Genomic DNA, 13,675 nt, shown 5'->3' with positions numbered 1-13,675 from the left:
AAAAAACTTTGTGACCAAGCACTCAAGACAGCTGTGTTCAAGAGCTATATCCAAGAGACACAATCAAACTTTCATGTTTGATATTGTAATCTAAAGATGAGCCAGAGTTCAGTAAACAGTAAATGTGATTCTGCACAACCTTGTTATCTTTTCATCTCAACAGTTAAACCTACATGAGGGAGTGCAAAGAGGTTACAAAATACTATCAGCACAGTTTATTAAATGGTCCTTTTGCATTTATTTTGTAGCAGGATAAAACTTAAGGTAGCAGAGACTTAAACACCGGTAAGTTAGAGGACCAGGACTGATTCTTTAAAAATCCTTTGGACCTCCACAGGCAAATTTCTTCACAAAATATTGCACTCTTATGTGGCCACTGTTTACCAGATTGGAGCAGTTTTGCTTTTAGTATGTTAGCTAAGCAAAACCGAATGGCAAAGGTGCATAGATTTTTCCCTGTTTTCCATAAATAGGCCCTAAAGTAACAGATTAAGGTGATTTTTGTCTGGGTTTTGCCTTTCCTCCCCACAGCCATACACCTCTAGAGATCCATGATTCTGGGAGTTCTAGAACTTTTAACATATGATCTTGGAATTCAGGTGAAATTTCGGACTACAGAACTCAACAGCATCACTCCTGATTTCAAAACTGAAGGATTTCACACTTAGCTGTGGTCCACCTCCCCAACTCCCCCAATCCTTTTGGACCATTATATTATGGTTTGAACTTTAGCTTCTTACCCTCTTCACATCTCACTCAGGGATTTTGCTGTCCACCTTCTGAAAGCACCTTTAGATCGCTTCAATTTATAGTAGTTACTATAAATTCAAGAAAGGACAAGAGCTTGGTTTATCTTCACACTTAGGAAGCAGAGAATAAAACCTGAAACCTTCAACTCTTACAAAAATGGGAGGGTTGGGGAGGTGAACATCTCATAAGTAGGAAATCCTTCAGCTTCGAGATCAGGAGTGATGCTGTTGAGTTCTGCAAGGGTGCTTTTGGGTTTGAGTGACAGGGTATCGCCACAATCCAGAAACAGTTAAATAAGACTGTGCATTGAACTAATGAGTGTTTGAAGTATATTCTCATTGTTGCACAATTTATGTTGCACATAAAATTCAAGTAATTCAGAAGAAAGTTAGCTACCTCAACAGCGAGGAGCCCACATCCTTCTCTTGTTAGATGAGAGAAAATACAAAACCAAGTACTCTACAAAACAAACATAGCCAGCAGTTCTTGTTACCCAGATGGATCTAGAAAGCTATACAGAAAGTTGTGTCCACATTTCACATAGCTTTGTCCTTCCCCACCAAACTCAGTACTGTACAGGACTGGCAGAACACCCTTGCTTGGATCCCCCACCCCAGGCAGGATGCCTGCTTCTCCATCTGGGAGCTGCATTCCTAGAAAAACACCATGAGATGAAAAAGGTGTGGGAAAAAGTTTTTTGGGTGTCTTTTTGTTCTGTTTGATATGACACTTGTCACGTACTCATCTCTTTGCCAACTACAAAAACTTCTGAGTGGAGGGAAAAAAAAAACACAAAACCACAACCCACTCAGGCAAGCAATTTTTTCCATAAATGATAAGCAAAACAACTATAGCCAAACAAAGTTGAAGGCTACTGACAAGAAAATAGAGACCTAGGCCCTGTTCTTTCTATTGCCTGAGAAATGAAGGCAGAAACCAGTATCTTGATGTTCTTCCCTGCTGTTTCACGCTGCTTTTTCTCTCTATTTCTGCAACAGTGGGAATAAAGACAAAAGAAGCACCAAAGAACAAAGCATGAATCTCATTCTGGCAAAAACAGGGAGGGGGAACAAAGGACAGAGTGGAAGTGGATGGACTACTTATAGCAATTATTGTCAAACATTTTTGCACTTCCTTCCTTAATGTAGCTCCTTTTGTACACAAAGGCCTCCAAATAGTTCTGAGAGGCTCCCTTTGTAAAACAAGGAGAAAGGAAAACTGTAATAAGACTATGCAATGAAGATAAATTTTCCCAATAATGCAAGCTACAGGAAACACATGGAGGTCAAATAAAACTATTATTTGCCTTTTCAAACACTATTTTCTTCAGCTGCTAAATAAAAACATTATGAAGCCATTTTACACAGTAAAATTTAACCTTCTATTAACCTTCCATATTAAGTAAACAAACCTTTCTAGCCAATAAGCATCATTGTGAACTCTCCGAGATGATAAGCAATACCTTAATTACATTCATTTACATGACTTTGAAATTGTTCCAGACCAAAGTCAACAACTACAAGGTCAAAGAGTATGGAAATCTAAAATAAGGAGAAATCCATAGTCGGCCAGTTTACAAGGATGGTGCAGCATCCTTTCTAACCCAGTTTGCAAAGGGTCAGGGATCCCAACCAAGTAGTCGTTTTTCATCAATTACATTTAAAAAGCAAACCCTCTGAAGCACCAAAGAGCAAGTCCATCCTTTCTTTTTTTTTTTTTTTTTGAAGACTATTCAAAGTTGAAAGCAATGGACACTTCAGAATTGTTTTTGATGCCTAACGGCCAATCAAGCTGTATGAATACCTTATGCAAATGTCTTACAATATTCTAAATGAAAGCCACAACACAAAAGATACTTTTAAAAAATACATCCATACCACTGACAGCTAGTGAATATTTGATATAGTACCTTTATACTTGGGAATGCTACACTGACAAGTTTACAACTTTTGGAATGCTGCATGAAAACCTTCATTATTTCATCCCTGCTACACTTAGAACAGGAAATAATAATAATGCCCAAACAGCAATTATAAAAAAACTTTTAACAATGACTGTTGCAAGAAACTTCATAAAATATGTTCTGCCCTGAAACAGCAGAAAAGTAGACACAGAATCCACCCATTCCCAAGATATTAGATAATGGCTCAGGTATGATCAATAGCAATCAAATTAGCCAAAATAGAGCATACATGCATGCTGCACTAATGGATCATTTCAGGATTACATTTTGTGTATTATGGCCATGAAATTATTACAAATATATATATAAAAAAATCTGAAGTACAGCTTTTGGATTTAGGCAGTCCCATATCAATAGACTGAAGCTGACAACATTTTCTTAGTATTAAATTAGATAAATCTCCCCGCACCCTACTTTACTAGCCAAGCACTTTTTATACAACTCTCAAGCCAACAACCTTCTGCAATTTAAGTATGATTTAGTGCAAGAGAAGCAATGAGTATTATAAAATTTATGCTTGTTCACCTTCTCTCCCCACAGAGAAGGGCAAGACGTTTTTTCATGTAAATATGTATTAGATCCAAATCATTTAAATAGATATTATTCCATAGAGAACATGATGCTGCATATGCCCATTTCAGCTCCATGTTACTAAATAAACTGCAAGATAATGATGCTGCCTTGCTCATCCTAAAGGACACTGAAAATATTTCTAGGCATTTCAAACAGAAGTAAAAGGAAGAGACTTACAGAAGAAAAAAAGAAAAACTAGGGTGGCTCTTACAAAGCTTCCTAAAGTAAAGATAAGTTACTGGCAAATTAGGAAATCTCTTTAGGAACAGGTCACAGCTGCCACAGGAAAAAATATAGCTCAGGTACATAGAATCTTTATAGTATGAATAGCACATCATTGTTATCAACCACTTTCATTTCTTTTAAATGGAGAAGGGAAAGATAATCACGTTTGCAAGGAGAAAACCAAGAAACTTTAGACAGGTGACTAATCCTAAAAGTTAATGTAGAAATGCTAAATGCAAGGTGCCAAATGCTAATTTGTCTCTAATATGTCTCAGCTATATTTAGCTACAAGTGTCACTGCTTGAATGGAAAAGAGACAGAATAGGGAAAATTTAAACAGTGTCTTAAAAATGAGAGCTTTAAGCATTCCTTTCAGGTGAATGCATATACATCTCCCTGCTTTTCACAAAATGCACCAGAAGTTAATCAGCATGTTACACAAAATGCATTTTAAGTTAACAATTTATTTCTAAATCATGTCTATATTAAGTGAGGAAGACTGTCATTTGACTTGAAGCTATCACATACCATTTGGGCCACAGTCAGTTATCTTACAATACAGTCTGACCTCTACTTGATTTTAAAATAGGATCATCACCTTCAACTGTGTATGAACCTTGAACATTATCAAAAACAGTTTTATTGCATCAACGATTTATTAATAGTCTTTTATTAATAGTAATGTAACTTTGACTTTACAAAGTCATAAAGATGACGAGAAACACAGTCAAGACTTATTGTGCTACCTATTTTATTTTAGGCTTCTAAGGCAACCTCATGACACAATCAGAAAAACTATCCTGAAAGTAAGAGCTACAAAGGAAAAACAACAGAATAGGCATGTATCGTCCCAGTTCAACAGTAGAGCAGGAAGGATACAGACGGCATAATGAGTTCAGACAAATGCTGAAACCTTTCAAGTACCAAAATTGTCCTGTAGCCAACTGTGCTTGGAACTGGAGAACTGCTCGTGCTGAGACAGGTAACTTCTGGACAAGCACACGAGCAGCGACTGCAGCAAGGAAGAGGCGTGAGCCTTACGTGGGAATGCGCTAAGCCAGATTCCGCTTCCAAGCAAAGCACTACAGAACGCCCAAAGCCTACAGGCTCTCATTCAAAACAAACCTGAGGAAGGAGGAAATGTTCCTCCCAGAGTGTTTCTGGTTCCAAACACTCACCATGGCACCCCTGCCGTGCGGTCACTTTTAGAGCTGCTGGCCCCACTGCACCACAATTTAAACAAAGAGCGGCTAAGTTATATTCTATAACTGGCATTTACAGCATCAGCCTTGGACTCCTAATCTTTACCAGACGGGCACACAAATCAATCTATCAGCTCATAAAGGTATGCATTTTAACCTCTAAAACAGATGGGATTGGCCAGAAACGTCTGGCATGTCAAACTGCTAATCACGGCTGCCCTTTGCACAAAATAACCCACTTAAGTTGAGGCATGGTTGCACTGTAACAGACATTAGTCTGTGGGAAACCCATTTAACTGTCACAGACTCCCACCACTCTTGCTCTCCCTTAATTAAGCCTAATGCCTTATGCTTTGACCTTTTGTTCTAGCCTATTAACCCTATCTAGTACAAGTTCAAATATGTTAAACTTAAAAGTTTGCTGTAAAATATTAAATGCCAAGCTACAGAAGGAGTGAGGGATGCTTCTCTACCCTGCAAGTTACCAACCCCTTTTCCAAATTTCGAAGGACTACGTTAGTCCCCAAAGACAAAATATGTCCAAACGCTAATCAGTTTCACAACAAAAAAAGTGGAGTTTCTTCCACTGGCATAGCCTGCTTTTTTTCTTCGGAGGAGAGAGGAGGGTGAGGAAAAAAAAAAGAAGTGAAAACTTCTGTTTGCAACTTCATGTCCTCAGGCTTTTGTGTTTTTATCCAACAAGAAAAGCACATGCTATCAGCCAAGATCATACTGCACTCATTTGCTGTTCTCTGAAACCCATCATTAAAAATAAGACATAATTGGTTTACAGTGACCAATTTCTCCTCAATTAAAGGCTGCCTCTGCCAACCCTCCTCACACTGAGTCACCATCTTGTTCTTTTGACAAGATAGTTACACTTACTATTAGACTGTAATTCTCATCTGCATCTCCAGGCGAGTTGCATCCTTTGAAGTGTCTCAGACTTGCATAGACTTAAACAAGGACATAATGTATACATTCTAGCTACACACTTTTCGTTTTATGCAAGCTCAACTAAAGCATGGCTGCCTTCTGCTCCACTATCTCTTAATTCATGAAGGGTACACAGCACCAACAAGACCAGCAGTTATGTTTCTAGAGCAGGACTCCTCTGGAGAAAGTCTACCCTAAGGGTCCAGAACTCTGACTTAAACAAGAACTCTCATTCCAGCAACAATAACAAACCTCTGATCAAGACACTACTGCACTCCTCAGTAAAGCTATTTATGTATGCAATGCAAGCTTGGTATACCAACAGAGGTATTTCACAATTAGTGCTCATAACTAGTAAACAAACCTATTCCCCACTCCAAAAAAAAAAGAATGATAAAGCTCATAACTGCTTTATAATATTGGTAAGAAACAGAAAACAGAATGCAAACCGTTGGGATTACCAGCCATGTATATACACTGACAAACATGTTCTCAAACGTTTAGCTTAACCACCTTACTGACAAGCTGAATACGTGGTGCAACATCCTTGTTTACAGCCCATGCTTCTGCAACCCTGACTAAATAGAACTGCTTTAAAAAGAGGCAACAATCTTGAACCAAAGCTTTGGATTACTTTAACTGTTTTTGAAGATGTGAGAGATTTTAAAAAGCTTGTTGCCACAAAAGCCATTGTCTACTAAGTTCTATGAAAGCTGTATAAGAGACCATCTGCTGCTGATCACAACAATTCTCCAGTTTCACATTGCTAATTAATTACTTGTGTTTTAATTCCAAAGTGCCTGTCTTACTGATTCTAAGACCAGCAAGTAATACCATTAACTTTTCTGTATACACAATTGCTCAGGCAACTAAGATGCACTACAGTAACACTCAACTCTTTTTTTTGAAAAGTCAAATAGAAAACGTTGTGGGGAAAAATGGATCTCTCATATCAATTTCTGATTATTTCCAAAGCACTGCTTTTGGTTAAATCCAAATCCCTACAATTTAAGAAGCGCATATATTTTCATATTTTCTAATGATTTCCACTTGGCCATATTTTATTGTGTTGGAGATGCTCAAACTGCACTACACAGACCAATACTGTATTCAAGTAAAGTCATGCAACACATGGATTTATTAAAAAAAAGATAAAAATATATCCTTCCATCTGCAATCTGTGTCATTACAATGGATATGAGAAGTTCTGCAGGCTGGGATTTGGTATGACTTCCTCCAGCTTCTAGACCTTCCCTACTAATGCTCGCAAAAGTTGCCACTGGAGGCAATGCAAATGAGTCCTAAGAGAGACCAGAAACAAAACAACAACTGCTTGTCAACCATTACATGCCCAAATTATATTCTTTATGCTCATCAGCATTCTCAAGTTCTTAGGCACGCATGTAGGCCCACCGAGAACAGTGGGGCTACTCAAGTGAATAAAATGACTCACAAACCAAAGTGCATATACATAAGCAATCACTGGACAACACTCAGGGAATTATTCCCTGGTATCAAAGAAAAATAGGATTTAGGAAATGGGAACCAAGGGAGCAGATCCGAACAAAATGACAGTGATGCTAAATGTCTACAAGCCATTGCAATGTAGTATCTAATAATGATTTTACGGCGACGGTCCCTTGCCACACAAGCTCAATTTGGATCTGTTTTATTTAAAAAATAAGAGAGATGGTAACACAGTAAGTGTTATTTAATCTTCTCTTTCACTCAGAAATTACATGTAAATCAAGCTCTTCACTGTTTAGACACCTCACAAACGTGGGCTAAACTTTCAGAACTTAACAGAAAATTACAAAAAGTTCAGACGTTACAAAAATATTTATTTCTCTTTAATCAGCATACATATAAAAATAACCCCAACTCTTACAGAAAAAGAGAGAGATTACCTTGAACATTTATCACTTCAAAACATATTATAATCCTAAAAGGCTTATACATGGCACACAGTTGTCTGACAGCTTTGGCAAGACAAAGAACAAACCCCAAACCAAAGAGACAAGGTAAACAACCCAAACAAATTATTTACCTTGAATGTGGTTCCATTAGGAAAGGTCTTCCTTCAGGAGTCCAAGGACGCATCAATTTTCTTCCTCAAAAATTTCATGCTTGATCTGAAAAAAACAGCAGAAATCACCCTATGAAAGTCTGCAAATCATTTTTTCCTACCTAATATGCCTCTATCTACTTTCTTACTGGTGGTGAAACAGAAAGCAGTGCTTTATTTTGGCTAGTATGAACTGCAAGTAACATTTTTATTTCAGAAGAAAAATATCGTTCTGAACTTCAGAAATCAAAATCTTCCAGACAGAACCATGAGTAAAACTAGTAGAAACAACTCATGTTGTCTAGACTTGTACTGACTAAGGGGACATTATTTCTGCAAGAACAAAATCCACATTCAACTCTAAGCCAGAGTCCTCTTTTCCATCCTTTCATTCAAAAAACAGCTGTCACATGAAAGCCCTCCTTCCTATGTAGTGGTTACTGCTTAACACTTCAAACTTGCACCCATGAACATCAAAATCAGTTTTTAAAGAGCCTCTATTAATTTACATATACATAAGGAAAAGACAAGAGTGTAGCGTAACAGGTGAGCGTAATGCTAAACGCCACAAAACTAGTTAGAAAAAATAAACCAGTAGAAATTGTAATATTTGCTTTTGAGAGATTTACGAATAGTATGCAACACTATTTTATTTTAGTTAGAAAATGTTATCCATTACAATCACAAACTTAAAAGCTCTCAGCACTTGTCTACTATTCTTAAATGAAATGTTGCTAAAGGTTGCAAACTAACGGCTAGCCCAGATCATTCTTATTTCTACTGTTTCAGCCTTGTTGCTGTGACAAGCCTCACTATTAAAGGTCATCAAGGTACCACCCAAGAAGCAAGCTTATTAGTTAAATTTAAACACAATAAAATACACTTTAAAGAATGAAATAAAATAGACTTTCTCCACCACCAAGCTGAACTCCCCCCCTCTCCTGCTTGGCAATGGGAGAGTTCCTCTCCTTATCTCAACACCTTTTGCTTCTGTTCCCACAAAAATGCACACAAAAGCTTTTTAAACACTGAGGACCCCACAGGTGGGTAGGATAGAGAGGGAAGAGTGGGAAGTGTGTTTGCTGGGGACACATCTGAGCATTTCTTCCTCCACAAAACCACTTGGGTTCAAGCCAGATTAGAGAAAACATCTAACTCTGACCACTGCAATGTGCTTGCTAACTGGGAAAAAAGATACAGGTGTTGATCAATGGGTCATCATCCAAAAAAACACCTATTCAAAGCTTTCAGATACATGAAATAACAGCAGCATGCTGGACTACTGCCAGCACCAAGACCCAACAAAAGATGCCCAACAACAGAGCCAATTAAGCTGAAAAATAAGTAAATACTCCAGAAAACTATATGCAGACACTATTTTAAATCTTTCTTCCATATACATCACAAAATGAAAAGGTAAGTTGCACCACAGAAGGGGCGCAATCCTCAACATTTGTATTCAATTGGGGGGGAAAAAAATCGACCACCACAGTAAAAATAAATGGAGACATGACAGGTACAGTGACAAAGGTGCTAATAAACATAGTTCAAAGCCTTCTCAACTGCATTTTACTGAAAGGGTAAATAAGCTGGATGTGCAATCTTTTGTGGCCAATGAAAAACAGGACAAGAGATTCCACAGAGCAGAAGAAAGCAGCACTATTAAAAAAACATACTCATCTTTTCAAGTCACCTGAATTTGAGAAAAATAGTTAATTTCAGTATTATTATTCTATACTATAGAGGTAGACAAAGTGTTTGTCACCACTGACAAATGGGTGAATTTAATTATTCCTACTTCCAAGAGGAGACAGATTGCTATCTAGTAGGGAAAAAACACAAAACAACGCACAAAAACCCACTCCATGCAGTATTGCCATCAAGGTTCAACATATAGATGGGATTTCTTTAGGTCAGCATTAAATAGTCTTTTTTGTGTTGTTCCAAGTGACTACAAAAGGTTTATGAGACTTCATAAGAGTCTCTTTTATGAGACAACAAAATTTGCTACTTCGGGGAAAAAAAAATCCATATTCCTTCAATATGTTTTAAAAATTGAGGAGAAAAAAAAAACCAAAAACTTTTCTATAATACTTCATTCCCAAACACTTCACATCTGGACCACTTGCTTTACAAACCTTATAGTTTTTGGAATGTTGGTTTGTTTTGTATTATGGACTACCAGATGAAGGATAGGTGATGACACAAACACCACCACCAAGGCCATCTCCTGGAGCAAGAACCATCATTTCTTTCTACACCTGAGGCAAGCCCTGCTTTTGCCATCACTGAAAAGGCCTTTTCAGTTCACTTTCCCTCTCTTTTTACAGTGGGATGGGCACAGAGAAGAAGCAGAAAGCAGGCAGCTATGAATCTTAAAGTTTGCTATGGAAAAAAAATCAGAACAGCAATACCAAGTCTAGGACCAATGAGATCAGAAATACTGTTCATCTGTGAGCAGGACTTACTGCTTGGACACATTTCAACACACTGAAGTCAACTTCATTGCCTACTTTTTGGAACAAATTGAATACTCCCTTATTTGTTTTCAAATAATAATTTCATCCAAGACTGGAACACATTTTACATCTAGTGCCTGATCTCTTCACGAGGACTCCCTCAACTTCTTTTTTGAGAGGAGGAAGATCATCCCCCCAGAAGTCTTTCACAACACCGAACTTCCTTCCTACATTAAACTCAGCCTCTTAGAAACCAGTGACTAAAACAGAAGATCTGTAGCTTCTGCTTTTAATCTGATTTTGTCTATAAGCAAAATTGGTTTTCCTCTGCTGAAAGCAATGGTATTTAGAAATAAGTGGTATGAAAACAAAATTTCACTCAAGACAGGCAATTAAACAAGAGCAATGAGCTCCAATAACAATTTAAGTATGAGAAGACTATGCCAGGAGGGGGTTGACCCAAGCTAAGATGTCTAGCAACTGCTTCTTCCCCTTTGTACACATGAATATTTATTTACATGAGTTTTAGTTCCTATTCTCCTTCTTCAATCATCAAGCCAAGTGACCTGCAACAGACAACCAAATAAATTACCAAATTAATTCTTTCAAGTGCTAAATAGGTCCGCTAGCATTTCCAAGTATTTGAAATAAATAAGCCAGAAACCCTAAAGAGCAGGCATTCATCTTTACCAAAAGAATACCTCTGCTCAGTTTTCCCAAGGAATATCTTCCCACTGGGAAACAGGAAAGTTTTCATGTGATCCCAGATGTTCACCCAAAGCACTGCCTGCCAACCCTTGTATGCTGCTTTCTAATGCAGTGTTTTCTAAAGTAACTAGTGAAACCCTAACAGCAAAATATCCAAAAGCAATGCCACAATCCTGTTAAATAATTTCCCCCTAGCTCTCCCCCTCTTTGCCGCAGGAAGGCCAGCACAGCTCAGAGTTACTGTTCTTATCGTTTTGGCCTGTTGGCAGGAAGAAAGAGCAAACCACAAATGCTGTTACCATTAGCCTTTTTGTCTTTAGTTCAAGACTGTTTAGAGAGACTGTCCAATTTATGGTTTTTATCTTTATTGTACATTTATGCATATTCTTTTCACACCACCTCCTCCTGTTCAGGCTTCATTCCCTACCTATGTACCTTTCCGCTTGCCTGTCATTGCCTGCCCTCCTGAGCTGCAATGCAAAATTTGCACTTCTTAAATACCCAAAAGGGTATTTATCCTTTTTAATCCATAGGATAGCTATCCTATTCACCCTGCCTCCTGCTCATCGCTCAGCACGTGGGAGATGAGCCCTGCCCTGCCTGCAGGCCCCATGCGTGGGACGGCAGCCACCAAACCCCCTCTGGAAGAGGGGCTTGTGCTCCCAAACCAGGCACCCAGCTGGGAACCCCACGCTCTCCCCAGGCTCCCTTCTGGATCCCCTCCACTCCCTGTACATTCACATAAAGGAAAAAGAAACACAACCACAAGACTTTTGGGGTTTGAGGTACAGGCAAGCTCTGAAGATCTATTCTAAAATGATAATTCATAAAAATATTATGGTCTTCATGTCTTCTCTGATAGCCCTGCAAGGAGGTGTCAAGCACAGCCCTAGAGCAGGACAGCTGACTGGGGGAAATGCGACTCCCTGGCTTTGCCTTGGGCAAGTTTATACATGTGCTTGGCACAATGCAAAACAGAGTTTATCTTTTATTACAGTCATGTCCCACACTGTCAATGGTAGAATTAACAGTGTTCCCACTAACAGTGATAATAAAGCTGACATTATATAAACTTTTTGCCAATGTTCAAAGCCTGAAAAATAAAGTTAGCTCTGAAGAGACAAAATAAGCTTTAAGCAAGCAAGACTTTGTCAATTCTTTTAAGCAAATCCCGCAATAAGCAAAACTACAGGCAAATACGATCACCATAAAGTTAATTCACGTTTGAGTTCTATAATCTTTACTGAGTCACTTAAAAAATTTTTCCTTGATACCTTTTACAGAACAAATTTACCCCGAACACAACTATGAAACACCACAGGTGATGCAGCCAGTGATTAGATCACCCTTTTAAGTTTACAATATAAAAACATTATTTACTTTTACTTCTTTATCAACATCGTTTTTATGACTGTAATAAATTCTGGTTAGCACATCTTTCACTTTATAAAATGAAACAAGTATGGGGAGCAGAGAAGAAGAGCATGTTTTCATCTGCAATTTTCTACCTCAAGGCTAACGGGGGAAAAAACCCCAAAACCTCAATCCAGCATGGTTTGGCATTTGACTGCATGCTGTACTCTCTGCATGCATGGCCTAGAAAAACCTGAAAGCCATTGATAGCTCTTGCTCATTAGATGACCCAGAAGCACAGGCCAATCTAGCAGCAGGTCAGATTTCACCCCTGCCCAAAACATGCAGTCACTACTCCTTACCTCTTCCATCCCACTCACAGAACACAAACACCCTTACATATGCACTTCACTCACAACTAACTCACTGCTTGCTTTGGAGTCCATGTCAACTCTATCGCAGGAGACCACTGACAGAACAACAAGTAAAACTTCTCAACCACAAGTTTGGGAAGACAGCTGCCTCAGACAGCAAAAACCCCAAACCTGCCTGAACACCGTTCTCTATCAGAACTTTTGCCTTCCAAGATGTTAGCTACTGATGCCCATATAGTAAGAATTATTCAGATGCCATTAAATCTGATCCCAAGCACAAAATACCCTCAGCTCAGAGAGCTTTTGTCATCTGGCATCCTTATGTGTCACTCTCTCATGTGTTCAGTCAGCCCTAGAAACAGTAAATAACGTTTGAGTATTAAAGAAAACGTTTCCTACTTGCTCAGGAATACACCACCCCCCTTCCACAAGTGACTGCTTCCTCCCCATAGGTCTTCACAGATTGGATTCGCACTCTTTGTTAAATAAAGCTTTACGGTATCTCTGAACATTTATAGTGCCATGACTCAGTTAAATTCTAATCAGCCTGTGAGCTGTCTGACACTGCAGCAGGTCCCCTCAAAATAAAACAAGGAATAATATAGTCTACAGATTCCAGAAAGACGAGACAAAAGAGGAAAACTTCCACTTCAGCCTTAACAACAACATAATCCCAAAGCCAGAAATCCCACTGTTTTTTCCAACACCTTCAACACGTGTCAAGCATTTTAGCTGAATCCTTCTTTAAATTAAAAGCCCAGTAAATCACCAGGATACACAAGACAGATGAAGAAAGGCGCAGCACAGACACAAGGCTGGCTGCTCGCTACAACGCTGCCCCTCGTTTTGCCCATACTACGTTCCCTTAGGTTTCACTACCTTCCAACTTAATCACCCACTGGCACTTAAAAAGAAGAGCCCCAAACAACGTGTTCCGTAGGGAAAAACGGAAGGTGGAAGTGAGGGGGAGAAAAAATTTTAAAATTCACCTTTAGAGGGCTTCGGGGACACAAAAAAAAACCCCAAGAAAACCACGTCTGGAAAAGTAACCTTTAGTCTAGAAGGGA

General features: G+C 38.7%; 1 protein-coding gene across 4 annotated transcripts in view; it reads right to left on the bottom strand.

Moving 5' to 3' along the window:
* The window catches only part of NRIP1 (nuclear receptor interacting protein 1), a 95,170-nt gene that overhangs the window by 59,349 nt on the left and 22,146 nt on the right, over window positions 1-13,675 (bottom strand). For all 4 annotated transcript variants that reach the window (XM_042037887.1, XM_042037885.1, XM_042037888.1 and 1 more), the window contains exon 2: window positions 7,697-7,781. The gene's annotated coding sequence lies outside the window, so the exon portion shown is untranslated. The remainder of the gene's footprint in view (window positions 1-7,696; window positions 7,782-13,675) is intronic.

The sequence above is a fragment of the Corvus kubaryi genome, unplaced genomic scaffold (assembly GCF_017639235.1).
Source record: "Corvus kubaryi isolate FWS band 111438036 unplaced genomic scaffold, C.kubaryi_AGA036_p1.0 37391, whole genome shotgun sequence".
Taxonomy (NCBI): domain Eukaryota; kingdom Metazoa; phylum Chordata; class Aves; order Passeriformes; family Corvidae; genus Corvus; species Corvus kubaryi.
The sequence above is the reverse complement of the archived record's forward strand: the minus strand, read 5'-3'. Positions and strand labels throughout refer to the sequence as shown.